General features: G+C 39.8%; 1 pseudogene; it reads left to right on the top strand.

The window, feature by feature from the left end:
• Nucleotides 1-321: 321 nt before the first annotated feature.
• On the top strand, nt 322-898 carry LOC132519137 (large ribosomal subunit protein uL22-like; annotated as a pseudogene).
• The last annotated feature ends 13,895 nt before the right edge of the window (nt 899-14,793 follow it).

Below are 14,793 nucleotides of genomic sequence, written 5' to 3'. Positions count from 1 at the left end.
TGGCATCCATTCCTTTTTTCCCGCTCTGCGCAGGTATGGCCAGAGGAGCTCCTTAGAGTCATCCTTTTACCATGATGATGCCATGTAGAAACTGGCTGAGGGTCAACAGTGTTTTGCCACTAAACCAGCTGAGAGAGTCACTGGCCCGTCAAAGATAGAGCTTGTAACCAGTTAGCCAGAGCACTTTGGGGGCAGAGTGTCACTGGGTAGCTTCTTTGAGTCCATGCTGCAGATACGGTGAATTTGGGCTTCAGCTTCTATGTGATATAGAAATACTAGCCCCTGCTTTTCTGGTAAGTGGCCTGAGGTTGACCTCTAAAAATGGTTTGCTATTCACTTGACCCAGAAAACCCCACAAAATCATGCAAGTCAAGAGGTTCAAATCTTCATGTTCACTTTAAGAACACTCGTGAAACTGCCCAGGCCATTAAGGGTATGCAGAGCAGAAAAGCTACCAAGTGTCTGAAGGATGTCACTTTACAGAAGCAGTGTGTGCCATTCCTTTGTCACAGTGGTCGAGTTGGTAGGTGTGCCCAGGCCAAACAGTGGGGCTGGATGCAGGGTCGGTGACCCAAAAAATTCCTGAATTTTTACTGCACATGCTCAAAGATGCAGAGAGTAATGCTGAACTTAAGGGCTTAGATGTAGATTCTCTGGTCATTGAGCGGAGCGTACCCAGGTGAACAGAATCCCCAAGATGCAGCACAGGACTTACAGAGCTCGTGGTCAGATCAACCCATACAGGAGCTCTCCCTGCCACAGTGAGATGATCTTTACTGAAAAAGAACAGATTGTTCCTAAACCAGAAAAGGGGGTTGCACAGAAGAAAAGGATAACCCAGAAGAAACTGAAGAAACAAAAAACTTATGGCCTGGGAATAAATGCCACAAAAAAATAAATGCAAATAAAACTAAAAAAAAGAAATACTGGCCCCTTAGGACTGTGTGGCCATTCATTTTTCCTTGTGGCCGACACTGACCGAGACCCATAATTGAAAGAGCTGTCTCTGCCCTGAGCGTTCCCAACCCCAGAAAATCCGAGAAGCATAGGCTTCTGCAATTTCATGTCTCTTCTCCAGACTGTAAAAAAGCTGAATAATAAACATAAAAACCAAACAAACAAACTAGCAAACCAACCAACCAGCCAAACAAATACAAACACTGGGCAGAGTTTTGAGGATGAACGGTTGAATCTCATGCGCTGTTTGGTATTCTTGACATCCAAGGAAGTTTATTTACATCCTATTTCCTGATATGAGAGTAATAGACAAATGTTGCCCTCAGATTCTTAAATTGCATCCTGTCTGTCATCCTGATACCCTCTAAGTGGGTGTTATAACACAGTGCTCATTCAGGTAGAGATAATCCCAGAAAAACACGTTTCCAAAAGAAGTATGGCTTATCTTATTTTCTGCACATCTGTATGCCAGAGTTGGGACTTTGATTATCAGATAGACACCTGATCCAGGAACATGACTACACATAATAAAGTCAGAAGGGAATTTCTAATTTGAGATTTGATGAAGCTTTACTTATTTCGGAAGCATTTCTATAGCAGTGTGAAGGCACTCTTCTAGGTGGTTTACAAATATGAATTCTTTTAATCTACATAACAGCTTTTTGAGAGAAGGTATTTTATGGACTCTATTTTACAGATGAAAAAACTGCCCAAGCTTCCCCTGTGAGTACATGGCAGAGCCAGGATTCAAACCTGGGAAGTCTGAATCAGTCGTGTTGTGCTGTGCTATGCCGTGCTACCTCTCACATGGACTTGCTGAGACTGACTGTAAATTTATTCTGTGATGGGAATTATACACATTTAAGCATACATGGGCTATATAAGAAGGGTCTATGGTAGGTGTGGATGGTCTCTGTGTCTTCACTCAAAAACTATCCATTGCCTTTGACCAGTGCAGCTAAAGGACTCTTCCCTTACATCCTATGCAGTTCAGAGTTCCTGATACAAATCATAGAGAACTTCTATGCCTTTGTTTATTGCTCCAAATTTAGTCTTTAAGCAGCATGCAATTAATTTCTTCAGAAAATGTTGTTTCCTTCCAAAACACTGCACAAAATTCTGGCTGCCTGCCTTGCTTACCAACCTCAGGAATTTTACAGCTCCCAAACTCTCTAATCTGAATACCCCCGGGTCTGCAGTGATCTTGTGGCTGTGGTCTTTCTGCAATCACCGGATTCTGCCTTTCTAACAGGCGACACACACTTTAACCTCCCTTCGGCCCAAAGAACTATCTGCTACTCAGACTCTGAAATAAAAACTGATTTCTCATTCTATGATACTCTGGCATTTCCTGGAAAATGTAGCATCAGTTACCATTTTTGTACTAGTGCCCCAGAAGTGGCCCTGGGGGAAAATCCCTGTTTAAACCAGTAGCATGTGGGCTACACTATCCTGGGAACATCAGCAATTCTGTGTTACCCTCATCATAAACAAATCCACAGGAATAATAAAAGCTTCTGAGTATAGTCTTTGCATGAGTTCATACACCATCCTGAGGACAGAGGCCTTTTTCCCCTTGCGGCTCCCTTGATAAAGCACCTGCTCAAATGATCCCTTGCTCCATTGATTTGGCAATTATTTATTGTTTTTCACAGTGTTTACGGCGTTTCTCATAGTACTAGAATTATGTAATACATAAAACAAGTATTATGAACTCAGTGCAAGTACCTCCCAAATTGGGTCACAAAGCTGATTCTTTTCAGTTGGTTTTATATCTGCAGTTTGGTTAGCTGTCATTAGACTCATTTATTATAAAATGACCTATTTAATTAAATGAAACTCATTACTTAAAGCAAGGGAGTCATTATTTACATTAATGATTCTCAAACGTAATTATCCATTACAATCATCTAGGGAGCTTCCATTATATAATAACTCGGGGTGGGATCCAGGTGTCATACATCTTAAAGTGCCCCAGGAGATTCCAACATTTAGCTAAGTTTGGGAACTACTGATTTACAGGGAGATTTAACATTTTTTATATTATTTAATTAGACTTATAATAATTGAAAACACTTGTGATATTGTACCTGCTACGTACCAGGCACTGCTGTAAGCATTTTATGACTATAAACTCACCTAATTTTCCCTATGACCCTACGGTACTATTGTTATCTCCATGTTACAGCTGATGGAAATAAGGGACAGAAATTAAGTGACTTATCCAAAGTCACTCTCGTTGATGGAACATGCTTTTTGTGCCATCAGTTTGGCTCATAACCATTATTCTGCCTATGAAATGTTCATGCTTTTAAACAGAGTAGCTGTAGCAGCGGTGGCAGCAGGCACTCAGAGGCACTTTTAAGTGCTTTGTATGAAGTAATACGTTGATAATAATGCAAAACTTCCTAAATGCCAGCTCCTATTTGTAACTGCTTAATCTAATTCTCTTTTGAATTGTTCCGCATTCAGACGAACCTCTTTTCCAATGTTATACAACTGAAATTAAGCCATATACTATGTACCAGGAACTTAAGCTTAAAACCCTTTGTTAACGATGTGCTATGAAAGTCTCAATGTAATTGTCTTCCCTTCATTCTCTTAAAAAAGTGATTCTCCCCTCCCCAAACAAATGAACAAACACACCTCTTTTGCTCCCGCCTGCAGCCGCATCATTACAGAACGTGTAAAGTCCTCCCTGGTAGCCCTCTCCTGTGTTGAAGGCATTCTTACCCCACGCTAACTGCCTTCCCAACATTCCTTGTTTACCCCCTTTCAGCGTTTCTGACAGCCAAGTTCAGCACAGAAAAAAATAGCTCAGGGGCCCGCAAGATCCAGGGAGAACTCACCCTTCTCTGATGTGCAGTGGGAGGGAGAGAGGGGCTCTTCCAGCCTTAGGCCTTAGGAAGGGGGACCTCTGCTTGCCCCCTTCTCCTTGGCTCTAGTTCCAGTCTGCCTCGCGATAACCGGCGGGGCTTGCGCATAAGAGGTCCTCAGCCGGAGCCACTTAACTGTAGCTGCCGCCAGCTGAGCCTGGCTGGGGGCCCTGAACTCTTCCTTCATGAAAGGCGCCACGTCACGCTTAAGTTGGCCCATACATAGCCGTTGATATAGTCTGACTTTTAGTCCACTCTCAAATAGGCTGTTGACTTACTTCTGTGGTCATATCCTTCTTTATATCTTAGTTTTAAGAATGTGTCTCTGTTTTTCTCTTGTCACGCTCACCTTCACCTTGCAGCCTCTGATGCAGGCCCCGACCTGAGATAATCACCCTTTCTTATTCCCTTTCATCCCTCTGGGGTCTGTAGTTCAAGCTCCAAGTATCTGCCCAGCCTAAGCCGGCCACCTGCTGCTGTATCTTGCTGATATCCACAGTCTGATTTCATGGCCTTAGGACTGTTGCCAGGCCTCTTGAAATCCGTTTGTCAATCTCCCCGTATGTTCTTTGCTTTACTGTCAATAACTGCTGAGACTTGTCCCAGTGACCTTCTCTGCGCCTGCGGTTTTGATGTGTTTCTGATTATTGGTTTTTTCTAGTCTGACCCACCGCAAGTGCCATTTGAGCTGAGGTTTGACAGCCTTCGCTCCACTGGAGCTGGGGTTTATGATAAATTCTTTATATGCACATGGAATTTTGTTTTTACTGAGCTATGTCACAGGCTTCTAGCAGTTTTCCCCACCTGTCTCAGGATGGCTGGCGCAGATTTTTCCTTTATTAAAGGGGCCAGGTCCTTTTTAGTAAAACATTTAAAAAACACATTTACACAGGGCATACCTGTAAGCAGGTGCACAGAAGTTTCTTAGGGTATCACTGGGCATCATTCTTTCCCATGTCCTCCGCATCCCTCATCCACTTCTGCCATCACTGACCAGCCTCTACCCGGTCTCTTTCTTCCCTCCATCCCTGCACGCCCCTCCTCATATCCCTCAATGGTCGGTTTCAATACCCATTCTTCAGGCTGTGGCTTCATATTAGAGTCACCTGAGTCACTTTTAAATTAAACTAGAGTCTCTTCAGGTGGGGCCTGGGCATTGGTGATGTTAAAGTCTCCTCAGATGATTTTAATGTGCCTCCAAACCTGAGAACTTCTGACTTAGGAAAATTTAGGCTTTGCTCTTTTCTAGGAAGGGCAAGAGGCTCTGCCACCCAGAATTATGCTCTATCTAACTTATCATTTTACTCCTAATATATAACACAGCATGTGGCATATCTTGGGGAGAATGTGTGCTTGATGAATAAATAAATGGACATTCTGAAATGTGTTTACAAATTTTTCCTAAGGCTGGACGCTATGATTTCTATCCACTAAACTCAACTGGCTAGAAAATTTAAACAAATACATTCCAAGCATGTTCTCATCCTATTATAAAAATTTTAGATTTTGACATTCCTGATCACTCTAATCTTAAAATTCAAAATATTTCCCCTGTTTTTATATATACTCATTGTAGGAAAAAATGGAAAATACTTCTAATCAAAACAAAGTAACTAAAAAGCATCTGTATTTATACCACCACCGCTAACCTTTATCATCTCTCCATTTACTATGACCACACATTATTGCATATATTAAATTGAATCGTACCTTATTCCTTCAGCAATATATTGTGTAAAATCTTAGTCTTATTAAAAAGTAACTTGTAGACAAGTCAGCTAAACATTAGGGAGGTTAAAACTTAAATGTAAAAGCCCCCTAGAAGGACCCTAAGACCTTTCTAACACTCAGCTACAATATCTTTCTTGTGTTCTATTGTTAGTCAAAGCCTTTAATGACATTTGTGTTTGAAAAAAATGAACCGTAGGAGACTGTGAGATAGAGAAAGTTACCCTACATATAGGCACAAAGAAAAGCATTTTAATAAAAATGAAAGCATTTCCCGAGGGTTTTGAGTCTTAAACTCATTATTTTAAACCTACGCTTGCTTTTTCATTTTCACACTAGAAAATCACAATAACTAATGTTTATCAACCACTTTTTGTTAGGCACCATGCTAAACGATTTACATGAATTATTTTGCTTACTGCTCACAATAGAACTGTTAAGTAGGTACTGCAATCCCCAGGTTATAATCAAGGAAACTGAGGCCTAGACAGATTAAAAAAAAGTCATCTGGAACTTCCTCAGTGACACAGTGGATAAGGATCCGCCTACCGATGCAGGGGACACGGGTTTGATCCCTGGTCTGGGAAGATCCCACATGCCACGGAGAAACTAAGCCCATGCACCACAGCTACTGAGCCTGCGCTCGAGCCCACAACTACTGAGCCCACATGCCACAACTACTGAAGCCTGCGTGCCTAGAGCCCGTGCTCCGCAACAGGAGAAGCCACGGCAGTGAGAAGCCCACACACCGCAATGAAGAGTAGCCCCCGCTCGCCACAACTAGAGAAAGCCTGCGTAGCAGTGAAGACCCAATGCAGCCAAAAAACAAAACAAAAAGTCATCTGGGTTCTGCAGTTTGTGAGTGACAGAGCTGGGATTCATTCATGAACAGGGTATCCCCTGTCCACAGTGTTTTACCATTAGTCTAGCAACACTTAAAATAATGTAGTACTTTGACAAAACTTGTTCTTAATAAAAACCTGTGCTTATAATCTCCCTCCCTTTATTAAGTTACTCTAGAGTTTTACTGGAGCTGGCCTCAAACTTATGGTTTAAAAATCCCCATTTTCTTTCTTGGAGAAATGGAGAATTTACCCATGTCTAGTCTACACTGTTTTTCTTGGTTTTCTGATTTTCTAAAGATTCTCAGCAGTGGTTCTTCGGCCCCTTAACCCTTAATGGTTAAGTTAGTCATCCTCTTGCTTTCCGGCTGTACAATCTGTTGCCAACTTCCGTGCAGAATCGGAGGGGTCCACTTGAACAGTAGGACAACGCAGCTGAGCCCCTTAACTTTCCTAGCAAATCCACTAACAGTGGTTATGCTGTGTCTAGAGCAATTGGATCTCTTTTCAATCAACAGCAGAGATTACCTCATTTATCTCAATTTAGAGCCATTTCCTATACAGCTCCTGTCCAAAGCCTGACAGATAGAATTGATATTCAGGGCTGGTAGTTTATGAGACATGAATAGTAATACATTCCCTAAGCTTTTTCCTATGGAATCAAATCACCAGAAAGCACCATACCTGCATTTTATTATTTTGGTTTTTCATACACATAATCTTATAGAACTATGACTTGAATTATGCCATCAGCTGGCATCGTTTGCTATGGCTACATGCAGAATGTCCACCAGTACTGAAGACACCATCCATTATGTACTTCAATGTTTCTTCTATAAAGGCTGATGTGGTAAATTACTACCCCCCGCCACCGCCCCCAAGAGTTCAGAGCCAGAAAGAGCTTGGTCTCTTCTGACATACCAGCATGCTTCCTTTCTTTTCTGAGTAATGAGGATTGCAGTACTTTATATTTTTCTCCTGGCCCTGACTCCCTTCTGGTCAGGAAGCTGGTATCTAAATATTCCACTCAGTTGCTGTAGTTCCTGTAATCTAGGTTCACTAGTATAAATACCTGCTTGGCTTCCTTCATTACCAACTTCATGCCTCAAGCCCCTGCCTCACCATTTTTTTTGTTTTGTCCTGATAAGTTTATAGCTTTTTGCTGAATAGTAAAGACAGCATGGGCTTAAAAGCCTGACTCACTGGAATTTTGAGAAACAGACTAACAGTTTTTAGCTGTGTGAACTTGAGTTTCGTAATATTCTCTATGCCTCCCTTTTTCATTTATAAAATGAAAATAATAAAAGCACCTGCCTCATATGGTTGTTGTGAAAATAAAATAATGCAGGTAAAGTATAGTTCAAATGATATTATTAATGCATTTTTCCTTTTATTAAAAACTGTGTTCAGGGGGCTTCCCTGGTGGCGCAGTTGTTGGGAGTCAGCCTGCTGATGCAGGGGACACAGGTTCATGCCCTGGTCCAGGAAGATCCCACATGCCACGGAGCGGCTGGGCCCGTGAGCCATGGCCGCTGAGCCTGCGCGTCCGGAGCCTGTGCTCCGCAACGGGAGAGGCCACAACAGTGAGAGGCCTGTGTACCACAAAAAATAAATAAATAAAAAATGTGTTCAAATACACATAGCATAACATTTACTATCTTAACCATTGTGAGGTGTGCAGTTTAGTAGTGTTAAGTGCATCCACATTGTTGTGCAACCAATCTCCAGAACTCTTCACAGCTTGCAAAACTGAAATGCTGTATATCCCAACAGCTCCCCATCCCCTCCTACCCCTAACTCCTGGCAACCACCTTTCTACTTTCTGTCTCAATGAATTTGACTACTCTAGGTACCTCAGATAAGTGAAACCATACAGTATTTGTCCTTTTGTGACTGGAATTTTACATTCCTACCAACAGTGCACAAGGGTTCCAATTTATTTGCATTCTCACCAACACTTGTTATCTTGTTTTTGTTTTTTAAATAGTAGACATCCTCATGGGTGTGAGCTGGCATCTCACTGTGATTTTCAGTTGCATTCCCCTAGTGATTAGTGATGTTGAGCATCTTTTCATGTACTTGTTGGCCATTTGTATGTCTTCTTTGTAGAAATGTTTATTCAAGTATTTTGCCTATTTTTTCATCAGGTCGCTTTTTTGTTGTTGTTGAGTTGTAGGAGTTTTTAATATATTCTGGATATTAACCACTTACCAGAAATATGACTTGCAAATATTTTCTCCCATTCTATAGGCTGCTTTCACTCTGTTGATTATATCCTTTGATGCTCAGAAGTTTTAAATTTTAATGTAGCTCAGTTTATCTATTTTTACTTTTGTTGCCTGTGCTTTTCATGTCAAATCCAAGAAATTATTGCCAAATCCAATGTTTTGTAGCTTTTTCTCTATGTTTTCTTCTAAGAGTTGTTTACTTTTAGCTCTGATGTTTCAGTCTTTGATTCATTTTGAGTTAATTTTTGTATCTAAGTAAGGTCCATTGTTTTTTGCATGTGATATCCAGTTTCCCCAATACCATTTGTTGAAAAGACTGTCCTTTCCTCATTGAATGGTCTTGGCACCCATATTGAAAATTGTTTGACCATATATGTGAAGTTTTTCTTAATTTCCTTTTCAGACTGTTCATTGTTAGTGTATAAAAACATAACACAACTGGTTTTGTGGGTTGTGTTTGTATCCTGCAACTTTGCTAAATTGTTTATTTTTACAATTTTTTGTGGGATCATTAAGTGCAATTTTTAAAATATAAGTTATTGCTAATCCTCTTTTATGGTAATTAATATGGATATAAAATATCCAATATATAAAATTATATGATCTTGTACCCAAATTAGTGGAACCTAGCTCTTATTTGTTCAACTTCTTGCTCTCAAACAGAAAAAAAGCCTTTCTCTCTCTCTCTGGCTCTCTGTCTCTGTTTCTTTTGTTTTCTTTTTTACCATGATCACAAACATTAGTTTATTCTCTTCTTAGAAGTTTTTGTGTCTGTTTTGTGTGTGTGTGTGTATATATATATATATATATATATATATACACACACATATATATGTTCTACCTCACCTCACACCCAGAGTTGACAGCAAAAATCATCCCAAACTTTCTGTCACTCCCATCATACCATCAACTCTTTCCACATTGGTCAGAGTTAAAAACAAAACACCAGTTCTACCAGATACTTCTTCTTTTTTTTTTTAACATCTTTATTGGAGTATACTTGCTTTACAATGTTGTGTTAGTTTCTGCTGTATAACAAAGTAAATCAGCTATATGTATACATATATCCCCATATCCCCTCCCTCTTGCATCTTCCTCCCACCCTCCCTATCCCACCCCTCTAGGTGGTCACAAAGCACCGAGCTGATCTCCCTGTGCAATGTGGCTGCTTCCCACTAGCTATTTTACATTTGGTGGTGTATATATGTCAGTGCAACTCTCTCACTTCATCCCAGCTTCCCCTTGCCCCTCCCCGTGTCCTCAAGTCCATTCTCTACATCAGCGTCTTTATTCCTGTCCTGCCCCTATGTATATATGGAATCTACTTCTTCCTTCTGAGTGACAAGATTCTCAGCAAAGTGAAGAAAACATTCACCATATACTATGTTTTTAGACTACTTATACTTTCAGTCAGTGTCTAGTTAATCCCCCATCTCAGACAATTTTGTAATCTTTTCTGGGAAAGACTTGATTATTACACCCTCTGACTGGCAAGATAAACTCTAGAACATTCCCATAAAGTACCTTTGCCTTTTCTTTTCTTTTTTTTTAATTTTTATTTATTTTAACATCTTTATTGGAGTATAATTGCTTTTGCCTTTTCTTTTACCTTTATTGAAATAATTTCTCCCATGTTTCTACCTTCAGGAGTAGAAGTTCTTCATTGCTTCTCCTTCACTTGGTCAGCTTGTTTCTTTTGGAAAAGGAACCCTCTTTCACTACTGTCTTCTAGTCATTTTTTTTTTTTTTTGGCCATGCCATGGGGCATGTGGGATCTTATTTCCCCAACCAGGGATTGAACCCTTGCCCCCTGCATTGGAAGTGTGGAGTCTTCACCACTGAACAGCCAGAGAAGTCCTCTTCTAGTCATTTTTGTTTTTTGGCCATACCATGGGGCATGTGGGATCTTAGTTCGCCAACCAGGGGTTGAACCCATGCCCCCTGCATTGGAAGTGTGGAGTCTTCACCACTGGACAGCCAGAGAAGTCCTCTTCTAGTCATTTTTATTGGCAACAAATATCAGAAGCTAATCCTACCTTCCCTGCCTTACCTTTTCCAGCTTCCCCTATCTCTAGCATAATCATTTCCACCTCAGCACCTTTAGGGAGGCTGTTCCCTCAGTGTGAAATAGGTGGCCTTTCTTTCATCTCTACCCTTCCTTCTAGGCCTGGGTCACACTCTACTTTCTCTATGCAGCATTTGTGGATTTGCTTGCATTTTTTGGAACATGTCTTTTTTGTGTGTGGATGTGGCACATATCACCTTGCTCTGGGCTATGAATACTTGTGTCCATCTTGCCTCTCCAAGAAGATGAGAGGTTGGCAAACATTTTCTGTAAAGGGTCAGATAGTAAATATTTTCTGCTTTGAGGTCCAAACAGTCTCCGTTGCAAATATTCAACTCTGCCATTGTAGTATGAAAGCAGCCATAGACAATATGTAAACCAACGAGCATGGTTGTGTTCTGAACAAATTTTTCTGTGTTTATAGTCACTGAAATTTGAATTTCATACAATGTCCATGTGTCATGAAATATGTTCTTTTTAAGATTATTTTCAGCCATTTGAAAATGTAAAAACCATTCTTTGTTCATGGGCAGTATAAAAACAATTAGTGGGCCATCTTTGGCCCAGGCTGTAGTTCGCAGACCCCCTAAACTAGAGTATGAACTGCCTAAAATCCGAGCTATGTTTTATGCCGTTGTGTGCATGCCATGGTGCTTTGTCCATCAGAAGTTACCTCTTAAAGGCGGGGGATGTGTCTGTTTCTTCATCACACTTAATTATGAACATAATGCATGGTTTGCTACTGCCATCCAAAAAAGGTATTGGATAGAGAGGTAAGTGTTCATTTAATTTTTCAGCTTTCTAGCAGTAAGCAGAGATCTGAAGAACTGGATCACTAAGGGTTTTCAGGGTTTGGGTGAGGAGAAGGTCAGGAGTGCCTTGTGAGATCAGATTTGGGCTGTCTTCATAGGGATATTTTCACTTGGGTGGGGATTGGGAGTAGATGGGTGAGATGGAGTGGGTTGGGAGGATGGGGGAGTAATGGTCGAAGAGGTGTGAATAAGTGGTGGAAATGAGTATTTGTACAGTATCAGTAGGGAGAATAAGAACAAACACAGAATTTGAAACTTTGAAGATGATTTTCATCTTTTTTCATATTTAGCTCTAGTCCAACCCTAACATGAATCATGTATTATTTCAATTAAAATTCTCCTACTCTAGCTCCACAGGGTTTTGAATATATCTCAGGGAGCCACTGAAAGCTAATCTTTCCTTCTCACACCTCCCTAATTTCTAATACTCCTTATCTGTTTGAAGACTGCTGAGTAGACCTAGGGCTGAGGCATCCAGGTCAGCACCACCGCTATACACAGTAACATGGGTCCACATAGCACAGGCGATTGAATATGGTGACACCAGACTCACTCCAGCTTCTAACAGATCCTGAGATTTCTTCCCTGGATTGGTGTGCAGCTGTACTACTAGCCTTCTTTGGTCCCAGTACCAAGGCCCCAGGAGAGGTGGGGCAGGTCTTAAATTTCTGTGACTTCTGCACTATTTGAGGGCTACCCTCTGTGACCCAAATCTACAACCCACAGTCCAGAAAATCAGGCTCACAGATGTGGGCTATCAATTCTACAAGGAGATTTCAGTGGGCTGCAACCATTAGAACATCTTCCTTTTCTTAGGCTTCCATCAATAGTTATAATGTTGAACTTCATTTATCATTGCTTTTTTGGAATGCCAGATTCTTTAAAATATAATAGAACAACACTGTTGCATTGTTTTTAAAAATTACCATAAAAACATTCCTAGATGTTTGCAGTAACATGTGGGTAGATGCCAACATTAGATTTGGATAACTACTTCATTTCCAATACCAGATATAGGTCAGCAGGTCTATTTCTGAATATTTATATTCTGAGTTTTTTATGTTTCTCAGCTTTTTATTATCATGAAAGTTAGTGATAGAGAACAATGGCTACAGGATTCATGTCAAATTAAGGAAAGAGCTGGGGCAAAATTAGAAAAATGTAGGTATCTTAGTCTACTTGGGCTGCCATAACAAAATACCATAAGCAGTGTGACTTACATACAGCAGTCATAGAAAATGGATACGTAAAGAGATACAGTCAAAACCACTACAGTTAAATCTAAATGAGATGCTAAAAGATGTTTATATAACCCACAGGCAGGAAAAACAAATTAGAGAAACTAAGAACAAACAGAAAACAAACAAATAAATAAATAGAATGGTTGACTTGAATCCTAACATAGCAACAATTGCATTTAATATAAATGGTCTAAATATACAAATTAAAAGAGACTGGAGAGTGGATTTTTTTTAATTGACCCAAAGATTTATTTCTATAACAACCTCAACTTAAATGTAATGATATAGATAGGTTTAAAGTACAAGGACGGACAAAGAAATATCATACAAACATTAATCAAAAGAAAGCAGGAGTGGTTATATTATTATAGCATAAAATCAACTTCAGAGCAAAGAAAACTACCTGGTACAGAAAGGGACATTGTATAATGATAAGGGAGTTAATGCATCAAGAAGACATATCAGTCCTAAATGTGCATTCATTAAGAAATAGAGCTACAATATATGTGGGATAAACACTAATAAAGCTGAAATGATAAATAGACAAATCCACAATTATAGTTGGAGTTCCTCTCTCAACAATTAATAGAATAAGTAGAGAAAAAATCAGCAAGGAAATAGAACTCAACCACACCATCAACCAACAAGACCTAATCCCCTAAGACTGGTGGTAAGACAATGATATCCATTCTCATTACTGCCATTTATCATACTACTGGAAGCTCTAGTCATTGCAATAAGGCAAGAAAAGGATATATAATGCATACAGGTCACAAAGGAAGAAATAAAACTTCCTGTCTTCTCAAGTGACATGATTGTCTACATAGAAAATCCCAAGAAAGCAACAACAAAAAAAAACTGCCCAAAACTAATAAGTGAATTCACCAACATTGTAGGTTTCAAGATCAACATACAAAATAATCACATTTCAATGTACTAGCAATGAATATGTGGAACTGAAAATTAGAAATACTATACCAAGCACAAATGCTTAAAAAGAAACTTAACTGCAAATCTAACAAAATATATACAGGACCTATATGCTGAAAGCTGCAAAACACTGATGAAAGAAATCAAAGAAGATCTAACTATACAGTGAGACCTACTCTATTCACAGATTGGAAAACTCAACATAGGAAAGGTCTCAATTCCTATCAAAATCCCAGCAAGGCATTTTGTAGAGATACACAAATATATTCTAAAATTTATTTGAATAGGCACTGGCCCTAGAATATCTAAAATAATTTGTACAAAAATATTTTATTTTACAAAAAGTATTAAGTGGCAGAAATCACTCTACCTGGTTTCAAGACTTACATAGCTGCAGTATTCAAGCCTGTGAGGTACTGGAGGACAAAGAAACACTAGGTCAATGGAACAAAATAGAGAGCTCAAAATGTCAAATGTAAAGCCATAGAACTTTTAGAAAAAGACATGGGAGAAAAATCTGGGGACACAACATTTGGTGAAGAGTTCTTAGACTGGACATCAAAAGTATAACCTATAAAAAAAATCAAAAGTATAACCTATAAAAAAATTAATAGAACTTCATCAAAATTAAAAACTTTGATCTGTGAGAGACTCTGTTAAGAGGATAAATAACAAGGTACAGACAGAAGAAAAATATTTACACACCACTTATTTGACAAAGGACTGGCATCTAGCATATAAAAAGTACCCTCAAAACTCAACAGCAGTTAGGCCAAACAGTTGAATTAGAAAGTGGGTAAACTATATTTTTAAAAATTTCACTGAAGGGCTTCCCTGGTGGCGCAGTGGTTGAGAGCCCGCCTGCCGATGCAGGGGACATGGGTTTGTGCCCCGGTCTGGGAAGATCCCACATGCCGCTGAGCAGCTGGGCCCGTGAGCCATGGTCGCTGAGCCTGTGCGTCCGGAGCCTGTGCTCCACAACGGGAGAGGCCACAGCAGTGAGAGGCCCGCATACCGCAAAAAAAAAAAATTCACTGAAGATATTGGGATGGCAAATAAACACATGGGAAGATATTCATCATCTGCTATTAGGGAAATGCAAATTAAGACTCAA

Source organism: Lagenorhynchus albirostris, chromosome 4 (genome assembly GCF_949774975.1).
Source record: "Lagenorhynchus albirostris chromosome 4, mLagAlb1.1, whole genome shotgun sequence".
Lineage (NCBI taxonomy): Eukaryota > Metazoa > Chordata > Mammalia > Artiodactyla > Delphinidae > Lagenorhynchus > Lagenorhynchus albirostris.
The sequence above is the reverse complement of the archived record's forward strand: the minus strand, read 5'-3'. Positions and strand labels throughout refer to the sequence as shown.